This window comes from Quercus robur, chromosome 1, assembly GCF_932294415.1.
Source record: "Quercus robur chromosome 1, dhQueRobu3.1, whole genome shotgun sequence".
NCBI lineage: Eukaryota > Viridiplantae > Streptophyta > Magnoliopsida > Fagales > Fagaceae > Quercus > Quercus robur.
In genome coordinates, this window is record NC_065534.1 from 36,303,217 (window position 1) to 36,312,429 (window position 9,213).

Below are 9,213 nucleotides of genomic sequence, written 5' to 3' on the forward strand. Positions count from 1 at the left end.
TGTCACACCCCTATATTACATCACCTAGTGATATCTTCGCTCAATTCCATCTCACATAGCTATCCCAAGGTGGCCAATAGTATCACTCATGGCTATGACTTCATTGGAACTAATCTTGGCAAACACAATCTCACCAAATTGGCCAACAATAAAGCAACTAAAAAATTGAAGCATCACCAATGTCTCATTCATCATCATCTCTTTATATGGACCCAATTTGCTCATTCAAATTTCCACAAACAACGGAGACAATTTACTTCCAACACAATGGCCAACTCAAAGTCAAGTATAGTCACACTACAAACTGATTTCCATGCTTTGCGACAATCAGAATCAATGAGAATCGACTCCGACATGAGCTTCAGCTTCGATGAGAGCAATGGCTCAACCACATAAGTTGGTTCCTCACGGTTAGTTTGTGATTTTTCCCAAAGAATATCCATCCTATACAATTAACGACACAATTTATTCAACATGTCACCAAGTATATGCAAAAGATTAGCAGAAACAAAATTAGCTCACCGAGGTGGGTGTCGCACCCAACTTTATCAAACCTACATAAAGAACAGATTTAACACCTAGTCACCGCATTCGGCATCATTCTCTTACCAAAAAAAAAAAAAAAAAAAAATGCTCCTTAGCAATAAAGGTTCTTCCCTTTTTACTGTCTACACCATTTCCCCATCATTGGTACCAACAAACCTACAGACATGGACAGTGGGCTGCCGTGAACCTCCTTTAGTCGTCTCTGGCAAAGCTCCTTGCTTTTTACCATCGGGTTTCTCTCTTCTACAGCAGAGGCACTTTGGCTCACCTAAATCCCAACTATTAGAACAATGGATGGTACCAAGATGATTTTTAGATTATTTCTGATTTCTCGTCACCAGCAAAGATCCCCACGTTGCTCTTATGGGTCTTTGACATATTATTTTGAAGGTGGCGTCTTGAAAGAAGCAAAATGTAAAGTGGTCCTGACTCTCTTGAGAAATAGAAGAGAAAAGCAACTAAAGCAATCTAATGAAAGAAATGGGCAAGAGGCAAAATAAAGCTAACATTTGAAAGAGTGATATCAATAAACAGAAAAAAAAAGAGAAATGTAAAGCAAAGTGATGAAATGGGTCTAAAGCAAAGTGGCGTGATATGGTGTATTGGCTAAAGCTTAAGTGAAATAAGGACAACCTAATGCAAATGGTAAAAGAAAAGAAGCAAGTTGAAAAGGAAAACTAAAGTAAGGCCTAGTTAGGGGACCCGCCTTATATTGGCATCAAACACATGGGCCAAGACTCTAAAGGCCTTAAGTATTTCTTATGGGCTTTGGTCTAAATCAACCCACCCGCCTATACACAAACATTGCCAGCATAATCTCGCATAATCTCCTTTGGCATCCAAGTTATGCAAAGATTAACAATCGACAATCATTTTGGTCCATGCCACATTCAAGCTTTGAAATATTTCAAAGGTACACTTCTTCACGCATTAAGGGAGTAAAACTTCAAGACACACGGCCTAGGTCCACTCATCTAAGATTTATATTGGGAATGTTATTCCTAAAATACAATCATAGAAAGCCAAAAAAGAAGTGAGAAAGCGTCATGAAATTAAAGGCGCTTAAACCATCCTACAAAGAAATTGAAGCTACGTATGGGCATGGAAGAAAAGGAGCATTCCAGATTGAACCTATCATTTGGTTACAACTCAAATTTCTTGAGCTTCATGACCGCAGTGCTTCCACAAGTGGGCTTCATGATCCACGACATTTCTACAAATGGGCTTCTTCAACCCATATTTTCTCAACAAAAAATGGAGCGTTTGGGTATGATAATTCCCAATCCCGCAAAATCTACATGCAACGGGAAGCATCAACTACTTACACGCATGCCGCAAGCGCCATGCGTGCTCGGGGGCTAATGTTGATACCCATTTTTACAACACATTTTTTACAAGCCTGACTCAATCGAGCTCAACTTCATTATGGGCTCAATTCATGTACTATATTATATTATATTATATTTTATTCTTTTAAGCATGACCCAAGCCCATGCGACATATTAGGGAAATTGAGGAAGTGTGATTTGTAGAATATGGGTCGGTTTCTTTCAAACTTTTTGTATGAACCCAGCCTATGCGTGTTACTAAGTGAGCAAGTGACACTAGTAGCACCTCAGTCTTATGGAAGAGGTCTTATACCTAAAATTTCCACCCCAAAAGAGCTTTTATGCTCTAGCTGACTGTGGTCCAAAGTTTCTAATCGAACCCATTTTTCCCTTTAAAATAGTTGGCTCTCATTGGCTAACTCCAGCTGCTAGCTCTCACTTAGGTAAGCCTCTCAATGGTATGAAACAACTGAAAAGGGGGAGCCAATGAGGGTTTAGTCAATTTTTTCCTCAAATTATGCATAAAGCAAGCTAACTCTTTTACCAAACTAAAGCAAATCTGAACCAAACATCAATTTAGCACCTTGGAGGTCTATAGCCTCATATTTTAGCCTAAAAACTAGTTCTTAAGGACGCTTAAAGGCTGCTATAAAACTATCCCTTTAGCTTAAAACAAGAGGAAGACATTTTACTCTGAGAGCAACACCCCAAGCTCAATACAAGAGTCTCTCTTTAGCTAAAAACCCAATGAACCACGCTTTACCCATATAGCTGAAACTTTAGAGCAAAAATCCATCTAGCTAGCTAACATTTTCACAATTCTAAAAACAAGGGGTGGAAATATAGGTACAGGAGAACCTTCCTTCTCTTCCTCACAACCTCTTTTAATTTCCTCTTCTTGCTGACTGTGGGTCGAAATTTTGGGCATGTGTACTTTTTTTGCATTTTCTTGTATTTCAATTATGGCATTTTGATTTTTCTCTTGTTAAAGTATTATTAGTCTTTTGTTCATTACACATTTGGAATTTCGGGCTTGATTCTCCACAAATAAACATTTCTAGAGGAACCCAAGGGGAGATTTGAGATAATTTTGCATTTTTTGCCCTTGTCGCAAATGCGTCCCCGACAGAGAGTAAGTTGGCCATAAGATGCTTTCCTACTTTAAAATTTCTTATATTGAATGAATTTGTAATTAGCTTGGATATATTCTTTTGAAGAACCCTTTTGGGTATATATATATATATATATATATATATATATATATATATATATATATATTTTTTTTTTTTTGCATAAGAAAGGCTTTATTAGATAAACAGAAAACAGAGTTTACAGACCAAACACTACAAACGAAATAGTTACAGACCAGCCACTACAAGCTGAAAACAAACACAAACCACAACCCTTGACCCCACAAACTCCTGAACAAAAGAACATATAAGCCAACAACTAAAACAGAAACCATCCAACAAAAATCTGGCTGAGCTTCAGATGCACCTATGCCTACGCGATGATGCAAACCCTTTTGGGTATATATTTGATACTTCGGATTTGTGCATTTTGGGCATTAGTAAGAGTTCATATGATTTGAGATTAGGAATCTTTAGTGTAAACCTATCCTACCAACAAAAGATTAATTTGTTAAAATGAAAAGTGATCTCAAATAGAATATGTGAAGTTTGCCACTCAGCTTAGGAGAAAACAATACCTGCGGTATGGGAGCCGAGCAGGAGTGGGCTAATATGGAATTTTTTTTTTGGGGGCGGAAAACAAACTTGCATTAAAGAAAAACTCAAACAAGGATGAAATTGAAAACGGGTTGCTAATGTGGACTTGTTTTGTCAAAGTTGCACCCAAATTTCTCACTCTTTATAGGACTTTTAGAGGAGGGTTTGTAGCATTAAAGCTCAGGATGGGCTTGTTCTATATGGTGCTGTAGCGAGTGATGACTATGGTGTTATCAAAATGTGGTCAGAATGGGGCAGTCATCACAGTGAACTAGACTAACTAGTGAAGACGGCGATGGAAGAATTTGTAATCTACCTCAATAATGGCCCGTTATAATAATCAGATGCAGGGATGGGGTCCTTTTTTTTTTTTTTTTTTTTTTTGATGAGAAACTTGGAAGAATAACATTCCAACTAGAAAACGAGGTACAACAGAGCAAGGGAAACAAGAAAATACATTCAGATAAGCTTACAACATATCCTCTCTAATAATCTGCTGGATGGGAGGGGGGGTGACACCCTTCCAAATCTGAGTTAGCCCCGAGAGCTTTGCTTCCTTGGCCATGTGCTGCTCTATTGCCAATCCTTTTCAAGTGCTTGAATGAATAGCAGGAGAAGGAATTCAAAGAAGACTTGATGTCATGAATGATATGACCGAACTCGCTACTTGAGCAGTCCGAGGAAAGGGCTTGGATTACTGATATGGCATTTGACTCAAAAATGACGCATGATACCTGCATTTCTGATGCGAAGAGGACACCTTGGAGGAGGACATAGGCTTCAGTCACCTCGGTAGAGAAATCCGATGAGAGGGGTTTGCTCAGAGCTTCAATTGGGGTACCTGTGCTGTCTCTGATGGTAACACCAATACAAGAGTTCCCTCCATTTGCCAAGGTAGCGCCATCCACATTAATCTTAAAGAAGCTTGAGGGAGGGGCTGTCCACTTGTGATGGGGGGTAGGGGGGGTTAAGGTGGACTGAGAAAAGGCATTATTGAAGTCAAGTAAAGCTCTTCTAGCATAATCCCACACTTGCATCGAAGTGATACCTACATCATTGTGAATAGCTTGGTTCCTATTACCCCAAATGGACCAAGCAATCATGAAGAAGGTGTCTAGGTCCCTGGAGGTTCCTTTCTCAAAAATCTGACCCGTAATGTCTAAAATATCCAATTCTGCAGCAGCTAAGTCTGTAGGGCAATCCAACCACAAAGCCCAAGTGTCCTTAGCATGCGCACAGTGTATAAGAGCATGAGTAATGGTTTCCATGCACTTATCGCACAAAGAACAAAAGCCAGCTGAGTTCAAGCCTCTGCAGCGGAGGTTATACAAAGTAGAAAGACCATTCATGCAGGCACGCTAGGCAAAAATCTTCACCTTAGGAGGGACCTTGAGTTGCCATATTTTCCTCCAAAGTGGCAAGGCCGAGCTGTTAGAAGTGCCTTCCTCAAGTTCACCTTGTTCAACCAACTTGGCAGCAATATAATCAGCACTCTTTACAATAAACGAACCATTTTTGTTCCCCAACTAGATTAGGCTATCCTCCAGAAGGCTAAAGTTGATAGGAATTCTAAGAATGGTGGCGGCTTCAAATGGGAGGAACAAGGACTTCACTAGGTCTGGTTTCCACCATTTAGTGTCATCATCAATGAGAGAGGAAACCATTGGGAAGTTGTCAAAAGGTTTTTTTTTTTGTTGGGGGGGGGGGGGGGGGGGAGGAGATTACCTTGTGGGTGGACAGTGTTGGCAGCCACCTATCCTCCCAAATGTGGATCCTTTTGCCATTTCCCACCCTCCATCGAATGCCCTTCCTTATAAATCCAAGCTATTATGAATGCTTCTCCACGCATAACTTGGGCTGTTGCCTTTTTTAGAATTTAAGACATCATCATGGGGAAAGTACCTTACTTTATAAACCCGTGCCACTAAGGAGTTGGGATTTGAGAGGATCTGTCACCCTTGCTTGGCTAATAGGGCTAAGTTGAAGGCATGGAGATTCCGAAATCCCATGCCTCCAAAGAGTTTGGACTTGCACATCTTTTTCCAGCTCAGATGGGTCCTTTTTCGTGGTTCATCAAACCAGATTGGACATATGGGCGACCGTGCTGCCCTATGAATGGATATGTTACAACGTGTGTTTTGTCATGAAATCATTAGACATCTCCACATGTGCTTTGGCCACTATATGTCAACTTGTCTTCAATTTTTTATTTATTTATCTAAATGTATGTGTTTGAGTCTCTCTCTCTAAAAAGCAAGAACCTTGACCCCTGTCCTATATGCATTTGAAGATGCTCAACCGCAAGCACTTATGATTGAGCACTCTCATGTGCATTCCAAGATGAACCTTGGCACTCGCTCTCTCTCTCCGCTAATTTATTGGCTTTCTTTTTAATAAACTCCCCTTTCTCGTATCAACTTTGTCATGGAAGGAAGACACATACATAAATCTCAACCAAGAAAGATTTCGCTTAAACCGTGCCCAACTGAGAATAAGAATTTTTGTTAAGCACTAGCATTGGGGGGTGGAAACCCCCCAAGTTGCTATTTTACGGTTTTACCTACCAAACCCCAAAAAAGAAGCTTCAGCCGGGTATAAGGACCTAAACTTTTTTTTGCAACCTGCTACAGTAATACAAACTTGTTTTTCCCTTTGTTTAATATATATTCTCTCTCTCATTACTCATTTTCTCTCTCATCACCCTCTCCCTCTTTTCATCCATCTCTCTCTATCTGTTCCGTGCTTCTTTCTGTCTTCGTTCTCACTTCTCTCTCTCAGGTGGTGCAATGGTGGTTTGACCAGTGGGTTTCGGTTTCCGGTTTGTGGGTTGTGGTTTACTGGTGAGTTATGGGTATTGTAGTGGTGGAGGCGTGGGCTCGGCGGTGGATTGGTCAGGTTGTGGGTTGGTGTTTCTGAGGTGGACGGGTGGTTCGGTGGTGGCTGGAGTTTGGCTGGATCGTTTCTAGGTTTTGCTTGCTGTGGGTCTGGGTTTTGCTGTCGATGGTAGGGATTGTCGGTTGCTTTTTTTTTTTTTTTTTGGTGGTGGGTTTACTGGTGGTGTTGATGGTGGATTTGTGGGTTGTTGGTGGTGGTGGTGGTGATGTCAAGTGTGTGTAGTGCAGTAGTGGTGGGTGGAGTTGTTGGGTTTTTGTTGTTGTTGCTGGTAGTGGGATGGTGTGGTTGTTGGGTTTTTTTTTTTTTTTTGGTGGTTCGGTAAATTTGTGGTGGTTCTTGTAGAAGAATGATACCGAAAGAATGAGAAAGAAAGAAAAAAATAGGAATAAAGAATAGAAAAAAATTAAAATGAAATGGTTAAAAAATAAAAACTAGGAAGCAGAGTGTATTATAAAATAAATTAATATGATAAAAAAGTAAACATCGTAAAAGTGTATAATAAAATAAATTAATGAGATGGATAGAATAACTTTGGAAAATAGAAACCATATGCATCACCCGGATGCCAGAGCTTTAGTGGCCTTCTACAGTATTTTTCTACCAGCCTTCAATGCTACTGGACATCCTTACTTTACTCCTATCAAACACTAGTTGATATGCTGATTGATCAATCAATTTCACAAGTCACATCAAGGACAACAGGGTATTATTATTATTATTTTTATGAGGACGACAACAATAACAGGTATTTTTTATGACTACGCGACTTTATTTATAAAGGATTTTGCTAACATTTATCCCGCACATAATAATTTTTATTTTTGAAATTTCTTTTTTGAAAATTAAAAAAATATTGACAATTTTTTTAATTCTTAAAAAAATATTTTAAAAAATGGATAGTTTAAGCACATACATTAACCAATCCATTTATAAATTATTTCTTTAAATTATTAATGTGATCAATTTTATTGATTATTAATTTTTTTTGACAATTTTTTTATAAAAATAAATGGTTAATATGTGCCTAAGCATACATTAACCGAACTTTTTATCATTTACAATTCCAAATTTTATCTTTGTTTACTTTCCCCCTTGTTTTGTTCTAATTGATCAGGTAAATTTGGTCTATAATTAACCAATTTTTACTGAATCTCAGGGAACCTTTTTTTTTTTTTTGTTTTTTTTTTTGTTTTGATAAGAAGGGAGCCTAAAAATTTTAAACACACAAAAACGTTTTTTTTTTTTAAATCCTCGATATAGTAGTACCTTATATCACAAAACGACCATTAAAAAGGGGTAAGTCTGACACAAGCGTGGGAAACGTAATCATGAAAATATATGGATACACAGATTTCATATTTTATGACTACTGCTAAATTTAGATCATAATTCATTCTGTAATAGCCTGACAATTCCAATAACAGTATTTAATTTAGTTCTTTTTTTTTTTTTTGATGGGATATTTATTTTAGTTCTTTTCACAATGATTCCAGAGGTTCAAGATCAAATTTTTGTAATACAAAAATGGAATGAACCTCAAATCAGAATTTCAATTTTACTTCTAAGGTCTCTCTGTCTAAACTGTTATTATGGTGCATGAACAGAGAATTAATCCAAAAGATAAATAACAAAGAAAGAGCAGATCAAAGCAAGATCGATCACAGAAAACTAATAAGGAGAAGTGGCAGAGAGAGAGAGAGAGACCAAATCAAACATAACTAACAAACAAATTAAGCCCACCAAGGAAAAAAAGGAAAAAATAACAGAGAAATATAAACAAGCAAATAAAGCAGACAGCATGTCCAAAGTCCAAACATGGCTGCAAATTACAATTCTAATGGCAAGAAGAAAAAAAAGGAAGTAGTTTCAGTAAAGTTAAGCAGCTTTTGCTGTACAAGGCGAGTTAGTGTGGGACAGATCATTAAAAACACAAGCAAGATCTCCACCAACCTCACCTTCATTGATCTCTCCAAATAACACTCTCTCATGGTTTCCCCGAGTACCCAAATCTTGATTTGCATGCAGTTCTTTTCTGGCTTGTGATCTCTGCCTTTTTATGGCCTCCCTTCTGCGATCATGATCTGCCATCCTGCACCACCAAAGAAAAAGAAAGATGTAAATCATAGTATACTAAGAGAGAGAGAGAGAGCTGTAGAGAAAAAAAAAAAGAGTATACTCTTTAGAGAGAGTGAGGTGATGGGCAATCCCTGAAACACAGAGAGGAAGGCCATAGGAGCAATGGAGGTTTAACAAGGATTGCATTTTTTTTCCCCTTTGGAGGGTTGAGTAGAATGACAGAAAAGAGTAAATATTTGGCTTTTGATGGTATCTTTATTACTTTGGCAATTAATGTTGGAGTCGGAGATGCGTTGGGTTGCTCTTAGTAACTCTCGAAACTGTGAAAGGTGAACAATGTCACTTCTCCACCGTTTCATTAAAAGATTTATACATATTTAAAATTTTTAAAAGATTCATACATATTTAAAATTGTTGAATCAGAAAAAATTTTTAAATAGAAATTGATTATTGATTTAGTAATTTTAAACAAATGAAAATTTTTTAGTAAAATGATAGACAAATGACGTAATCCACCATAAAGACCGTATAATTTCTTATCGAAACATTTAAAGCGAATTATTTTTTGAGAAGAAAAAAGCGAATAGATTTTAGAGACTCATAATTGTTTGAGTCAGAAATTGATTGCTGACTTAGCAATT

The 9,213-nt window shown here is 37.8% G+C and overlaps 1 long non-coding RNA gene across 1 annotated transcript; it reads right to left on the reverse strand.

Annotated features, from left to right (window-relative positions):
• Positions 1-8,206: 8,206 nt before the first annotated feature.
• Positions 8,207-8,905, reverse strand: LOC126688399 (uncharacterized). Its single transcript, XR_007644255.1, has 2 exons — positions 8,673-8,905; positions 8,207-8,585 (listed from the first exon to the last, which is right to left on the reverse strand). It is a non-coding gene; the product is annotated as an uncharacterized LOC126688399 (long non-coding RNA).
• Positions 8,906-9,213: the final 308 nt, after the last annotated feature.